The following is a 13,332-nucleotide window of genomic DNA, read 5'->3' as shown; positions in this document are numbered from 1 at the left end:
AAATGTAATGGACTAAGTACTCTTGATTTCCCTCAAGGAATCTCAAGTATGACTTCTGTTGCAGATCACCAAACTTCAGTCTTGATCTTCAGCTTAAAAGAAGATATGTAATATGTCAGGAGCATAATCTTATTATGGAAAGAGTATTATGTCCTCTGGCACATGTGAATCTGCCTAAAATCAAAAGTACAGACAACCTGGAAGGTGGGATCACTTGTGATGAACCACTAATAACATTGATATCTACTTTCACTTCTCACTCTTGCAGAAATACCACAATTATCATTGCCTCAGCATAAGAACTCCCTCAACACAATCAAATTTCATTTACAGTTAACTAAGAATGATATTGAGAAAAAAGTAAAATAGTTGGAAAGTCTAGTTGGCAGTGTTTCACCACTACTTATCAAGACTTTTTACCATGATGCCACCAAACCTTTGTGCAAGCAAGGACTGGGTTGGAGTTTCAAACATTTGCTTTTGGAAAAGCACCTCTGTGTATCCAAGACAATCTAGAAAACTATGCCCGTCTTTTTAGGTGATAATTTTGTGGAAGCCTGTACTGTAACCAAGATATGAGGGCAGGACACATAATTATGATTTGCCAATAGATACCTTACATTGGATAAATTACCTAAAAGAGCAAGCTCAGTGATAGCTATATAGGCCTCATAAGCAGGAACAAGTAGCTGTTTTGCAGGAATCTCAATTCTGTCAAAACTAAACTGCTACCAAGCCATACAGTTTAAAGTTAATTTTAATGTATCTGCATGACCCATATCACAGTATGTGATACAAATAACCATGAGCTACTATGGTTATTTCTACTAGTGTTATACTGATGCTAATTCATAGCTTCCTTAACTCAGGCTTCTTGTAAAGGTAAAAAAAAAAAAAAAAAAGAGGAATCAGAGCAACTATGATCAGCACTTGGATAAGCAGAAGAGAAATATTTGCTTCACTGAAAACTTTGCCCAAATTTTGAATAAAGGCATAGTTTATTATCGAAATCAAAACAAAATAACTGTGCTGTGATTTTAATTTAGTATCATTTTACTTATTTGTTATGCATTTTTTCTTTCTTCTTTGCTTAGAATACAAAATCCTGAAATGCCAGTATATAAAATGAGTATGGATGTGTACACCTATGTCGTGTAAGTGAAAGAAACAAAACAGTTTCCATAGCTAGTATTCCTAAGCTTCCCATAGCATAATTTCAGTTACATAAAAGGGAGATTTTGTTTATTAAGTTTGCTTTGACATTTGAGTTCAGTTATTTCCATGGCAGAAGACAAGCTGATTAGGTCATTTGCATCATCTAAATGGAATTCTGAGTAATGTCATCATTCAGTGGGTCACTGAGAACAGAAAAGTGATTGTATCCCATCAAACCAGGCTTTATAATCAAGTAAAGAATACTTGGAATGTATCATTAGTCTGTGCAGATAAAAAGTCTGATTGGTTGATATTCAGATAAAGAATATGGACTTTAAATTTGAAAAGGATACTTAACAGGGAAAAAAAGAAAACACAAAGAAGGAGGAGAAAAACACCTCTCAAGTGAATCCACGTTTACAGCCAAACTTATTCACATTAGACTGATTTGAGATCACCTTTAAATATGCTGTGATACAGCCAATAAAAAATTTGTTTTCAGTAATAAATTCATTTCATTTATAGGCATTACAGTTGGTTTAATGTGATGGAGACAGTGCACTGGGTACTTTTGACATATGTTTGAAAATTAAAAGAAACCCCCACAAACACAAGAAAAAACAAACAAACAAACAAACAAAACCCAACAAACCCCCCAAGCCCCCCAGATTTTGTTCAAACTCTGAGCAGTTTTCTCCTTATCTGATTGAATTAATTTCAACTCTTACAGCTATGAATATTCCACATACTAAATATCTCACCAAGTCAATAACACACCTCAATAGATGTTGACTATTGTTTCTATAGTGGATTACGTATTTTCGATATAGAAATGTTCAAGTCATGTCCATATTTCAAGAGGAACAGTAGGGCTCACTATCCAAACCAGCTTTAAACAAACTTGTACAGAAATATTTAACTTTGGCTGCCTGAAACACTTGACAATCAATCAGTCCCAAATGGCTCAAGTTAGTCCAAACTGTAAAATGCACTTTCATTTAAAGTGTATACCAGCACTGGAGCTGTGTTGAATCTGTTGTGTATTAAGTTAGCCTTTGTCAGCAGAACATTGCAGGGATTTAAACGTGTGTTAACAAATTACTTTCATTCAGAACACCACTTGACCTGAATCTCCTGAGTTATAAAATTCAGCATGATCAAAAAAAGAAAGGAGAGTGACAGTCTAGGTTAGACTCTTTTGGAATTGTAATGTCCTCAGTTTCAGTACAACTGGCAAGAGTTTTAAGAAAGTGGAGAACATCTTTTACCGAATGGAATATGAAGTAATCCTGAGAATAATACTGTATTTAACCACTATACTATAAAGAACATATATTCACACATCTCTATGTATCTTGCCTTAGGCCAGTGTCAAAGAAGAGAGGGAGTTCAATCCTGTAAGGTACTGAGTACTCTGGCTGTGATCCAGCAAAACACTCAACTATGAGCTTAAATTTAAGTACACGGATCACATCATTAACTTCAATGGGATTATGCTTAAAGATAAACTAACCTTAAATGCTTTGCTGGATCACAGCCACAGTGCTCAGCACTGGCTGAATGCAAATCCAACCTGAGAGGAGCATTTTCCTCTCTACGTTTCCAGAGAGAGATCACAAAATACATATAAAGTTCCTTCCAGGAAAGAGACTTCACGTGATAGCCAGACTGAATAAGTTCAGAATGGTGGATGATTTGTAAATCTTGGGATGCTTGTGTTCAGACAAACAAACAAACAAACAAACAATGCTCTTTGACTTTCCCAGGTTCAGATATTCATTTATTCGTTTAACATAATGACTGAGTCTGGACAGGGATATCACGCAGAAGAAACGAAGGGAAAGAGTAAAGACACAGGCAAACAGTGTTCCCTATTTTCCTTTGCCAAATTTCTCTCTTGATTTTAGCTGTGGCCTCTGTTACTTCTGTAATTGAAAAGAACAAGAAGTCTCTAAGTTTAAAAGTGTATGAATACCCTCACAGAATACATGTCAATTGAAATCAGACAATACAGTCTATATAATTAGACATAAGTGACATTCTTATGGGTCTGCTGCTGTTCCAGCTGAAAACAACAGGAAAGTGAGCTTAGGAAACAAAGAATATTTCAAAAAGCAAAAGCAAGGCTGTACTTTTCAGCATTATATATTAAGATTACTAACTTTGTCGCTTGTTATGCGTGTTTTGAACTTTCCTTGGCTCCCACCAGTGCAGACAGGACCTGGTTAGAGCACTGGAGCCTGCTGAAGGAAGACAGAGGAACCATACCTGTCTTTCAAAAAGTGAAGGAAATGAGAAGAGAAAGAACAAATCATGTGTACACTTCCACTACTCACCTATTCTTAATGGGCAGCAAGAAAGTTTTTGCACCAGTTTTTCTTCTCTTGTTAATTATTTTTAGGCCAGGTTGCCAACTCATTAGGCAAACCTGCAAGCTTGTCTTCAAAGAGTAGCTGTCACAACAACTGCACACAGATGGTGAAAATGGGCTGCGCAACACTGTTTTACCAGGGGGATGATATGACTTGAACAAACATGTAATAGTTGTTACATCCTGGACATCTTGACTGCCAAAATGAAAATCAAGACACATTAAGCTTCCTGTAAAAAAAAAAAGACAAAATGTCTGCTAAAATAGCATACAAAAACCTAGGACTGCCTGAGCAAAACTTGGCCACATGTGGCTTTCTCGAAGGCTTGAATCTTATTTAAAAATAATACGCAATACACACAATAGGGCTCCATATTTCAAGGGAAATAATTAAAGACAGCATCACACTTTCTAGCTAACAGCTCTCATTGAAGCAATGGGCAGCTCTGGCAAAAGTCTGCCACAGTGCACCCTGCAGTACGATCAAATCAAACTGATAAAGAATTCTATCAGAGGTTAGTGAACATGAGACACCTTTGAAATACAAAGTGCCCAAGCAGCTCAGCATGTGTACTTTTTTTTTTTTCCCCCTAGGTTTATCTTATTCCCACAATTCAACTTCTCACCTTTTCATCATATCCATCAATCTCTTCCTTGTTGAGAAACAATTGTATCCTAGGAATCTCTTGAACTCATTTATAGTCTTTCCTTTATTCTCATTTCCTTGAACCTTGTTCTATGGTTTTATTATCTTTTATATGAGCCATGATCCAATTTTCTATTTACTCCTAGATCCTTAATGCTATAAAATGTTCTTCAGACTCAAAATCTGTCACCAACATGTATCAGTTCCTTTCATAAACTGGAAAGCTCGATTTTGATTCACCTCTTGAAATTTGAAGAATGTTCTGTAGTCATGCAGGTACATTTTATGTTTTCATCAAATATTCATAACAATATTTTAAAGCAGGAATGTGTTGTCTCAACTATATTCCCATAGACCTAACTTTCTAACTGCATAATCAAGTCACTTAAAACCATAAACAGTGAACTGCCTGATATCCGATTCCCACTGTACACAGATTTTTATCCTTCAACTTATGAAGCAAATAGAAAAGAGGCTACTAGTTGTGTGCAATATAGGAACTCATTACCTAGTCTTTTGAAATGCATTTGCAGAATAAATTGTGCTCTAAATATACTAGCAATTTTTAAAAAAGACTTAGTTTTGTTTGACTGAAAATTCCACTTGGCTCCAATATGTGGAAAGATTTTAATCTATAGTTCATTGATCCCTGTCTAACTCAGATCAAGAGATACTTACACTTTTCAAAGTCCAGTATATCTTCCATAACATGTGTAAAATGGCTGCAGTGATTATAACAGCTCATTTCCTGGGAGGCAAGTTTCCATCAGGAAATCCATCATCAGAACTAGCATTGTTTGGGAACTTCATTAAAGAGACTGAGAATTAAATGCATTCGGAAAGAAAATTTTCCTCTGGGGTTAGACTTAGGTCTGGATGAAGACATTTTGGTGAAGTTCTCTACTGATTTTTGATTATTGCAATGCCCTGCTGAGGCCGACAGCAGCTGGTACAGTTTAGGGTGATCTCAAGGTTAGTCCTTTATCCAAGCTCTTGGTTTGTTTTCACGGTGATGTTAACTCAAGTTTTCAACACTTAAGCAAACTCCTTTGTGAAGTCACTGCACAGAGTGTTCGCAGTAGCAGCACACAACAACTGAGCTCTTGATTTCAAACCAGAATATCACATGGGACAGCTAGCTCAGACTGAAGGTGCTCATTAACTTTAGTGAGACATCTCTAGCTGTGAATATGCATGAAGTTAAGATCAAAATAAAAGTTAAAGCCTGAGTTCACACTTTAGTAGAAAAAGAGGCACTCATTTTTTTTCTATTTATCTTTTAGAGTCACAAGGGAAATGAACAAAACAAATCTCACACAAAGAATGGAAGAATGTTTAGGCAGAGAAAAGTAGAAGATTTCTTCTATTTTATTGGTATATGAATATGTTTGCTACAGGCTTCTATCTGTGTCAGTGTTGTTGTGTTAGGGATCTGCTACTACAGTATAGTTCCTCTGACCCCAGTAGCACAACTAAAATAAACCTCACTTCTCAAGAAAACTAGCAAATGCCATTCATTTTGGGAGGTAGTGGAGATATTTAAGTTCTGTTGTTTGGAATTTGTGACTAAACATAAGCACAATTCAGACTTCCTTCTGAAGTTGATACATAAGTGTTTTAAAAATTGGGAAATGGGAACTTACATAGTAAATAAGATGTGTTGCCTATGTGGACATTTAAACAAAATTACCCCATATTAAAACCTGAAAGTGAGAGAAAATACAGTCATTGGCTATGACATAAAAAAGAGTTAATCCCTTCTCTGGATGCAGCTCAATGAGACAAAAGATGCAACCTAACTGCTCTCTACTGCTTCAAGGGATTGAGGTATCTCCCTCTTCTTCCTCCCCTAGTCCTTCCTCTGTCCTCTCCAGCTCCTCCTTTCCCACTTCATACCTGCTCTCGTCTCTGTGCAGCGATCCCACTTCTCTTGTGTCCACTCTGACACGTCTGCTCTTGAAGGCAAATGCACATCAGTCTGTGAAAGCAAGGGGTCGATAAACTCATTCGACTTGCCATAACAACACAAAATTACTTGCTTCTCTTGTATTTTTTTTCTGCCAGATTTAGTTTAGTGAATTGATTTTCTGCACAGACAATGCTTGAGACGGCTCAAGGTTGGGAAGGGTTCTACAGGGAGAAATATGGAAGCAGCAGAGGTAGGAGAGTAGGATATTGCTAGCTCCCTTTTGAAGGTAGCAAGCTATTAAGTCATCTCAGTTTTCTGTATAACTGCACCAGTAGGATATGATAGTCTGGAAAGGATAACAGGGAAATTTGATGTGGCAGTGCCACATACAGACCTAACAAGGTCTAACTTTATACATCTACCATAAGTGCCTAAAAATGGAGCTTTGCCTCTAAGTATGTTAACAGATTTCTTGAGAATGATTCAACACTCAGCAAAGAACCTAAGAGCCTGCCAACTTCTAAATCAGATGCCCAAAGTTAAATGGGGTTAATACATGAATATTCATTCTAGCACAGCCCTGAGGGCCCGGTGCAGAAAAAGGAATCTTGAAGTTTCTCACAGGGCCCATGTTTTGTAGTCTATGAATAAGCTGAAGGGATTATTTCTGACCTTGCAGAATAGACAACTGCAGAGGTAGGAGTTTCTTGCAGAGAATACTATGCCAGCAACCAATATGCTTTTGCTGAGAGATTAACTCTTTTGCTGCAAACAAAATGTAATGAAGCCGGTTGGCTGTCTGTACTCTGTGATAGTATAGGATTTTATTGGAGCTTTGCTGACACAAAACTCGAATAATGTAGTACAAATCAGTCCTGTATGAAAATGAGGGTCAACTTATACTAACACACTTTCTCATATTTTTCTCTACCCTCTCATAATGGAATAGAAAAATTATTAGCTTTTCTGACCACTTCTTTGCATTGAGAAACCAAGTTCAACATGCTGCCTGTGTTGATACATAGATCTTTTTTTTTTTTGCTAGGTTAAAACTAATTCTAAATCTATTACTTTATATGGATTTCTTTTCCTCCTTGGTAAGTCTATCACGTTGCTCTAGACTACAATGACCTGGCACGTCTCTTCATTTTTGTTTTCATGTAGTCCCCCTGCTTTTCATTAATATGCACATGTGCTAAGCTCGTGACACTTTCTTTGACTTCAACTCACCTTCCTCAAACCTCCTAACTATTTTTCTTCTCTGCTTTAGTTGTTAAGTTCCTCAAAAACACTTCTTTCTTCTTTCCCCTGTAGCCAAAAGAGGTTCTCTCCATTCCCTTCAGCTTTGTTGCTGCAGTTGCTGGGTAGACCTACTTGAGTTGCCTCTCAGCCAAGCCCTTTTAACTTTGTTTTGTGCATGCTTGGGTTTCCTTTGTTAGAGGTTTCCTACTGTACATTATGTGTCAGCACAGCTTTTACACTCTTACCCCTTCCTTTCACTTGCTGTCTAAGGCACTGTTATCATAAATGTTACATCTTGCAATTTTATCTACAAAGACAAGTCATTCTGGTATATATTTTGATACTACATACTGAGGATACGGTTGCATTAGCTTCAATTTGGAAATAGACTGGCATTCAGACTACCTCTTAAGAAGTAAATAGCTGTATTTCTTTGTAAGTAAACACTCAGAAATTTATGGTTTGAGGGTACACAGGGGTTGATCTGTAGCTTGATCTAAAGCCTACTGAATCAATGAAAAGACTTCCACTGGCAGCAGCTACCTTTGTATCAGATCCCTTGTGCAGTATCTGTCCTCCACTAATGACAGATGCCTTGTCCTGTGATTCCCAGCAAAGAAAAGAAAGAGCATCTTACTTAGCAGCTGATATAGGATGCATCTCTGCTAATTCAGAGTTAAAAAAAGCACTTCAGCAGAAGATGTAAATGTATATATAAAAGCAAGAGTAAAATCACAGACCTTTACAATTAATTTATCACTGTTTGCAGTTTCCAGTCCACAGCAAAAGAAATAATAATAAATATTTAGCAAAAGAAAATGAATCTGCATTTACAGCATTTTAATAAATGTTTAAAAGAAAATCAGCATAGATCACTTGGCTCTGGCTAACACTTTTTTTATCTTCCATCTGTCTGTCTTTGATGGATGTTGTTCATGCTCTTTAGTTTACAGTAACAAGCAGGTTTTTAATTTTTCTGTCTTCCTTCTCTCTAGTGCCAGGCTGTGATGGATGATGTGACAAAAAGATTCATCAGTAAATTCTAAATCCTGAATACAAAATAAATTAGTAATATAAGAAGCAGATTTGCATTCTCCTTTGACAGCGTTGCAACTGCATCTGCTGCTCTCTCATTTTTCCCTTTTACTTGTTTAATCTTCATAAAGATACTAACTCGGCATAGGGATATCTTGCATTTTTTAAAGTACATGAGTGTACAGTATTGTCCTAATATACTCTGTGTCATTATTTGAGCTACAGTGTTTGGATTTTGTATTGAAGCAGCAGCAGCTGAATGATAGGCAACAATCTCAGAATCAAGAATTGGATTTCAAACAAACTACGTTCCACTCCCTAAACAGCATTTCTCAAACATTGTGATACAGATTTACCAGGTACTCTGTTGTTCCTAAAGACTAACCATTTGTAACATACGGATCATGTTTGCGCAGGCAGGGCATGCAGGGAAGGCAAGCGGGCAGGGTGCAGTCCCCCTCTTGGCTCTAGAGGCCAACTCAACAAACTCAACTATAGTAGTCAATGCCCTCCCAGAAGAGGACCAGCTATGGTTTCCACTCAGCTGAAAGCCATCGCCAGAAGGAATGTGGCGACCCAGACGGAGCCCTCACACAGGCATACAGCTGTCCAGGTCTCCCGCTGCAGGGAGTGCCCGAGCCTGTCACTTGTACCGGAGGGCAGCAGAGACACCACCTGTGTGCGGTGTGACCAGGTGGATGATCTGCTCGGCCTGGTGGCAGAGCTGAAGGAGGAGGTGGAAAGGTTAAGGAGCATCAGGGAGTGTGAGAGGGAGATAGATTGGTGGAGCCGCACCCTACCATCCCTGAGGCAAAGGCAGCAGATGGAGGCTCCACAAGAAGCAGAGGATCCCCTGCCCTCTTGCCACCAGGCAGAAGGAGGGGACCTAAGTGACAGGGGGGAATGGAAACGGGTCCCTGCTCGGGGTGCCAGGCAAACCCCTGCCTGTTCCCAGTTGCCCTTACAGAAGAGATATGGGGCCCTGGAACTTGAGGGCCAGGCAAATGAGGATGTAGATGAAGGTCCATCCAGGGGGTTGCCTAGGGTGAGGCAGTCAGCCCCACGCATTATGACTGCCTCTGCTAAGAAAAAAAGGAGGGTAATTGTCGTAGGTGATTCCCTTCTGAGGGGAACAGAGGCCCCTATATGCCAACCGGACCCACCCCACAGGGAAGTCTGCTGCCTCCCTGGGGCCCGGGTCAGAGACATCACTAGGAAGCTCCCTGGTCTGGTACGGCCTTCTGATTACTACCCGCTGCTGGTTATACAGGCTGGCAGTGATGAGGTTCCAGAGAGAAGTCCAGAAGGGATCAAAAGGGACATCAGGGCACTGGGGCGACTGGTTGAAGGATCAGGAACACAGGTAGTGTTTTCCTCAATCCCTACAGTGGCAGGGAAGAATACTGAAGGGAACAGGAAAACACACCTGATCAACACGTGGCTCAGGGGCTGGTGCCATCAGAGGAATTTTGGCTTTTTTGACCATGGGGAGGTTTACACGGCACCGGGCCTGCTGGCGACAGATGGAGTTCAGCTGTCTCACAGGGGGAAAAGGATTCTCGCTCATGAATTGGCGGGGCTCATTGAGAGGGCTTTAAACTAGGTTTGAAGGGGGAAGGGGATAAAACCAGGCTCACTAGAGATGAGCCTAGGGGTGGCATGCCAATGCTGGGGGCAAAATTGATAGCCCGGCTCAAGTGCATCTACACCAATGCACGCAGCATGGGTGGCAAACAGGAGGAGCTGGAAGCCATTGTGCAGCGGGATAGCTATGGCTTAGTCGCCATCACAGAAACATGGTGGGGTGACTCATGACTGGAGTGCTGCAATGGATGGCTATAAACTTTTCAGAAGGGACAGGCGAGGAAGGAGAGGTGGTGGGGTGGCTCTGTATGTTAGGGAGTGTTTCGATTGTCTAGAGCTCAACGATTGTGATGATGATACGGTCGAGTGTTTATGGATAAGGATGAGGGGGAAGGCCAACGAGGCAGATATCCTGCTGGGAGTCTGTTATAGACCACCCAACCAGGATGAAGGGGCGGATGAAGCATTCTATAAGCGGCTGGCAGAAGTCTCACAACTGCTAGCCCTTGTTCTCGTGGGGGACTTCAACTTCCCGGACGTCTGCTGGAAATACAACACGGCAGAGAGGAAGCAGTCTAGGAGGTTCCTGGAGTGTGTGGAAGACAACTTCCTGACACAGCTGGTAAGTGAACCTACCAGGGGAGGTGCCTCTCTTGACCTGCTGTTTACAAACAGAGAAGGACTGGTGGGAGATGTGGTGGTCGGAGGCCGTCTTGGGCTTAGCGACCATGAAATGGTAGAATTCTTGATTCTTGGTGAAGTAAGGAGGGGGGCCAGCAAAACCACAACATGGACTTCCGGAGGGCGGACTTTGGCCTGTTCAGGACGCTGGTTGAGAGAGTCCCTTGGGAGACAGTCCTGAAGGGCAGAGGGGTCCAGGAAGGCTGGACGTTCTTCAAGAAGGAAGTCTTAAAGGTGCAGGAGCAGGTTGTCCTCATACACAGTAAGAAGAACAGGCGGGGAAGACAACCGGCCTGGCTGAACAGGGAGCTCTTGCTGGGACTCAGGAAAAAAAGGAGAGTTTACTAGTTGTGGAAGAAGGGGCAGGCAACTCAAGAAGAGTACAGGGATCTCGTTAGGTCATGCAGAGAGGAAATGAGAAAGGCAAAAGCCCAGCTAGAATGCAATCTGGCTGCTGTCGTTAGAGACAACAAAAAAAGTTTTTACAACTATATTAATGACAAGAAGAGAGCCAAGGAGAATCTCCATCCTTTATTGGATGCGGGGGGGAATATTGTCACCGAGGATGAGGAAAAGGCTGAGGTACTTAATGCCTTCTTTGCCTCAGTCTTTAACAGGCAGACCAGTTATCCTCAGGGTATTCAGCCCCCGGAGCTGGAAGACAGGGACAGTGAGCAGGATAAACCCCCCATAATCCCAGAGGAAGCAATTAACGACCTGCTACGCCACCTGGACGCTCACAAGTCTATGGGGCTGGATGGAATCTACCCAAGAGTACTGAGGGAGCTGGTGGAGAAGCTCGCCAAGCCGCTCTCCATCATTTATCAGCAGTCCTGGTTAACGGGGAGGTCCCGGATGACTGGAGGCTTGCCAATGTGACGCCCATCTACAAGAAGGACCGGAAGGAGGATCCGGGGAACTACAGGCCTGTCAGCCTGACCTCGGCGCTGGAGAAGATTGTGGAGCGGTCCGTCTTGAGGGTGCTCACAAGGCATGTGCGGGACAATCAGGGGATCAGGCCCAGCCAGCATGTATTCATGAGAGGCAGGTCCTGCTTGACCAACCTGATCTCCTTCTATGACCAAGTGACCCGCCTAGTGGATGAGGGAAAGGCTGTGGATGTGGTCTACCTGGACTTCAGTAAGGCCTTTGACACTGTCTCCCACAGCATTCTCCTAGAGAAGCTGGAGGCTCATGGCTTAGACAGGTGGACTCTGCGCTGGGTCAAAAACTGGCTGGACGGCAGGGCCCAGAGAGGTGTGGTGAATGGATTTAAGTTCAGTTGGCGGCCGGTCACAAGCGGTGTTCCCCAGGGCTCAGGTTTGGGGCCGGTCTTGTTCAATATCTTTATCAATGATCTGGATGAGGGGATCGAGTGCACCCTCAGTAAGTTTGCAGACGACACCAAGTTGGGCGGGAGTGTTGATCTGCTCGAGGGTAGGAAGGCTCTGCAGAGGGACCTGGACAGGCTGGATCGATGGGCCCAGGCCAACTGTATGAGATTCAACAAGGCCAAGTGCCGGGTCCTGCACTTCGGCCACAACAACCCCATGCAGCGCTACAGGCTTGGGGAAGAGTGGCTGGAAAGCTGCCTGTTGGCAGCAGGACCTGGGGGTGTTGGTTGACAGCCGGCTGAACATGAGGCAGCAGTGTGCCCAGGCGGCCAAGAAGGCCAATGGCATCCTGGCCTGTATCAGAACTAGTGTGGCCAGCAGGAGTAGGGAAGTGATGGTGCCCCTGTACTCGGCCCTGGTGAGGCCGCACCTCAAATACTGTGTTCAGTTTTGGGCCCCTCACTACAAGAAGGACGTTGAGGTGTTAGAGCGTGTGCAGAGAAGGGCAACGAGGCTGGTGAGGGGTCTGGAGAACAAGTCTTCTGAAGAGCGGCTGAGGGAACTGGGGTTGTTTAGCCTGGAGAAAAGGAGGCTGAGGGGAGACCTCATCGCTCTCTACAACTACCTGAAAGGAGGTTGTAGCGAGGTGGGTGTCGGTCTCTTCTCCCAAGTAACTAGTGATAGGACGAGAGGAAATGGCCTCAAGTTGTGCCAGGGGAGGTTTAGATTGGACGTGAGGAAAAATTTCTTTCCTGAAAGAGTGGTTAAACATTGGACCAGGCTGCCCAGGGAAGTGGTGGAGTCCCCATCCCTGGAGGTATTTAAAAGACGAGTAGATGAGGCGCTTAAGGATATGGTTTAGTGGGCCTGGTGGTGTTGGGTCGACGGTTGGACTCGATGATCTTAGAGGTCTTTTCCAACCTTACTGATTCTATGATTCTATGTACAACCAATCATGTTTTTTTGACTCTCCTGAAGGGCAACATTCACCTTAACAATTTCTTTCCCCAAGTTTAGGGATGTCTGGGTTCCTAAAAGGTGTGCTGCAGTTGAAAGATTGTTTGGAATCCTTCTGGGGTCCTCTGTCCTTCATGTAGAGAAAAGACAAGGTTCCCTCATTGCCAAAATGAACAGGAAAAAGCAGTGATAGGGGAGCAGACTACAATTTTGATCTTTTCTTCCATTGTAAAGGTATTTTCTCTTGCACACAACGTCTACTTTAGAAAGGACTTTCATAGTTAGTTACTCTTGCATGAGACCTCTGTTAGGCACAAAGAAACACACACACACACACAAGATTAATGCTTTCCTGAAGGAAGAAATAACTATTCTGGACCATAAAAATTGATACTTATGGAAATCAGGCAGGACTAAA

General features: G+C 42.3%; 1 protein-coding gene across 1 annotated transcript in view; it reads left to right on the top strand.

Moving 5' to 3' along the window:
* Nucleotides 1–1,123: 1,123 nt before the first annotated feature.
* CDH19 (cadherin 19) overlaps nt 1,124–13,332 on the top strand; it is a 124,313-nt gene continuing 112,104 nt past the window's right edge. Inside the window, exons 1-2 of the mRNA XM_076330051.1 lie at nt 1,124–1,154; nt 4,319–4,448. The gene's annotated coding sequence lies outside the window, so the exon portion shown is untranslated. The remainder of the gene's footprint in view (nt 1,155–4,318; nt 4,449–13,332) is intronic.

The sequence above is a fragment of the Aptenodytes patagonicus genome, chromosome 2, assembly GCF_965638725.1.
Source record: "Aptenodytes patagonicus chromosome 2, bAptPat1.pri.cur, whole genome shotgun sequence".
Classification (NCBI taxonomy): domain Eukaryota; kingdom Metazoa; phylum Chordata; class Aves; order Sphenisciformes; family Spheniscidae; genus Aptenodytes; species Aptenodytes patagonicus.
This window is presented reverse-complemented; position numbering and strand designations above follow the sequence as displayed.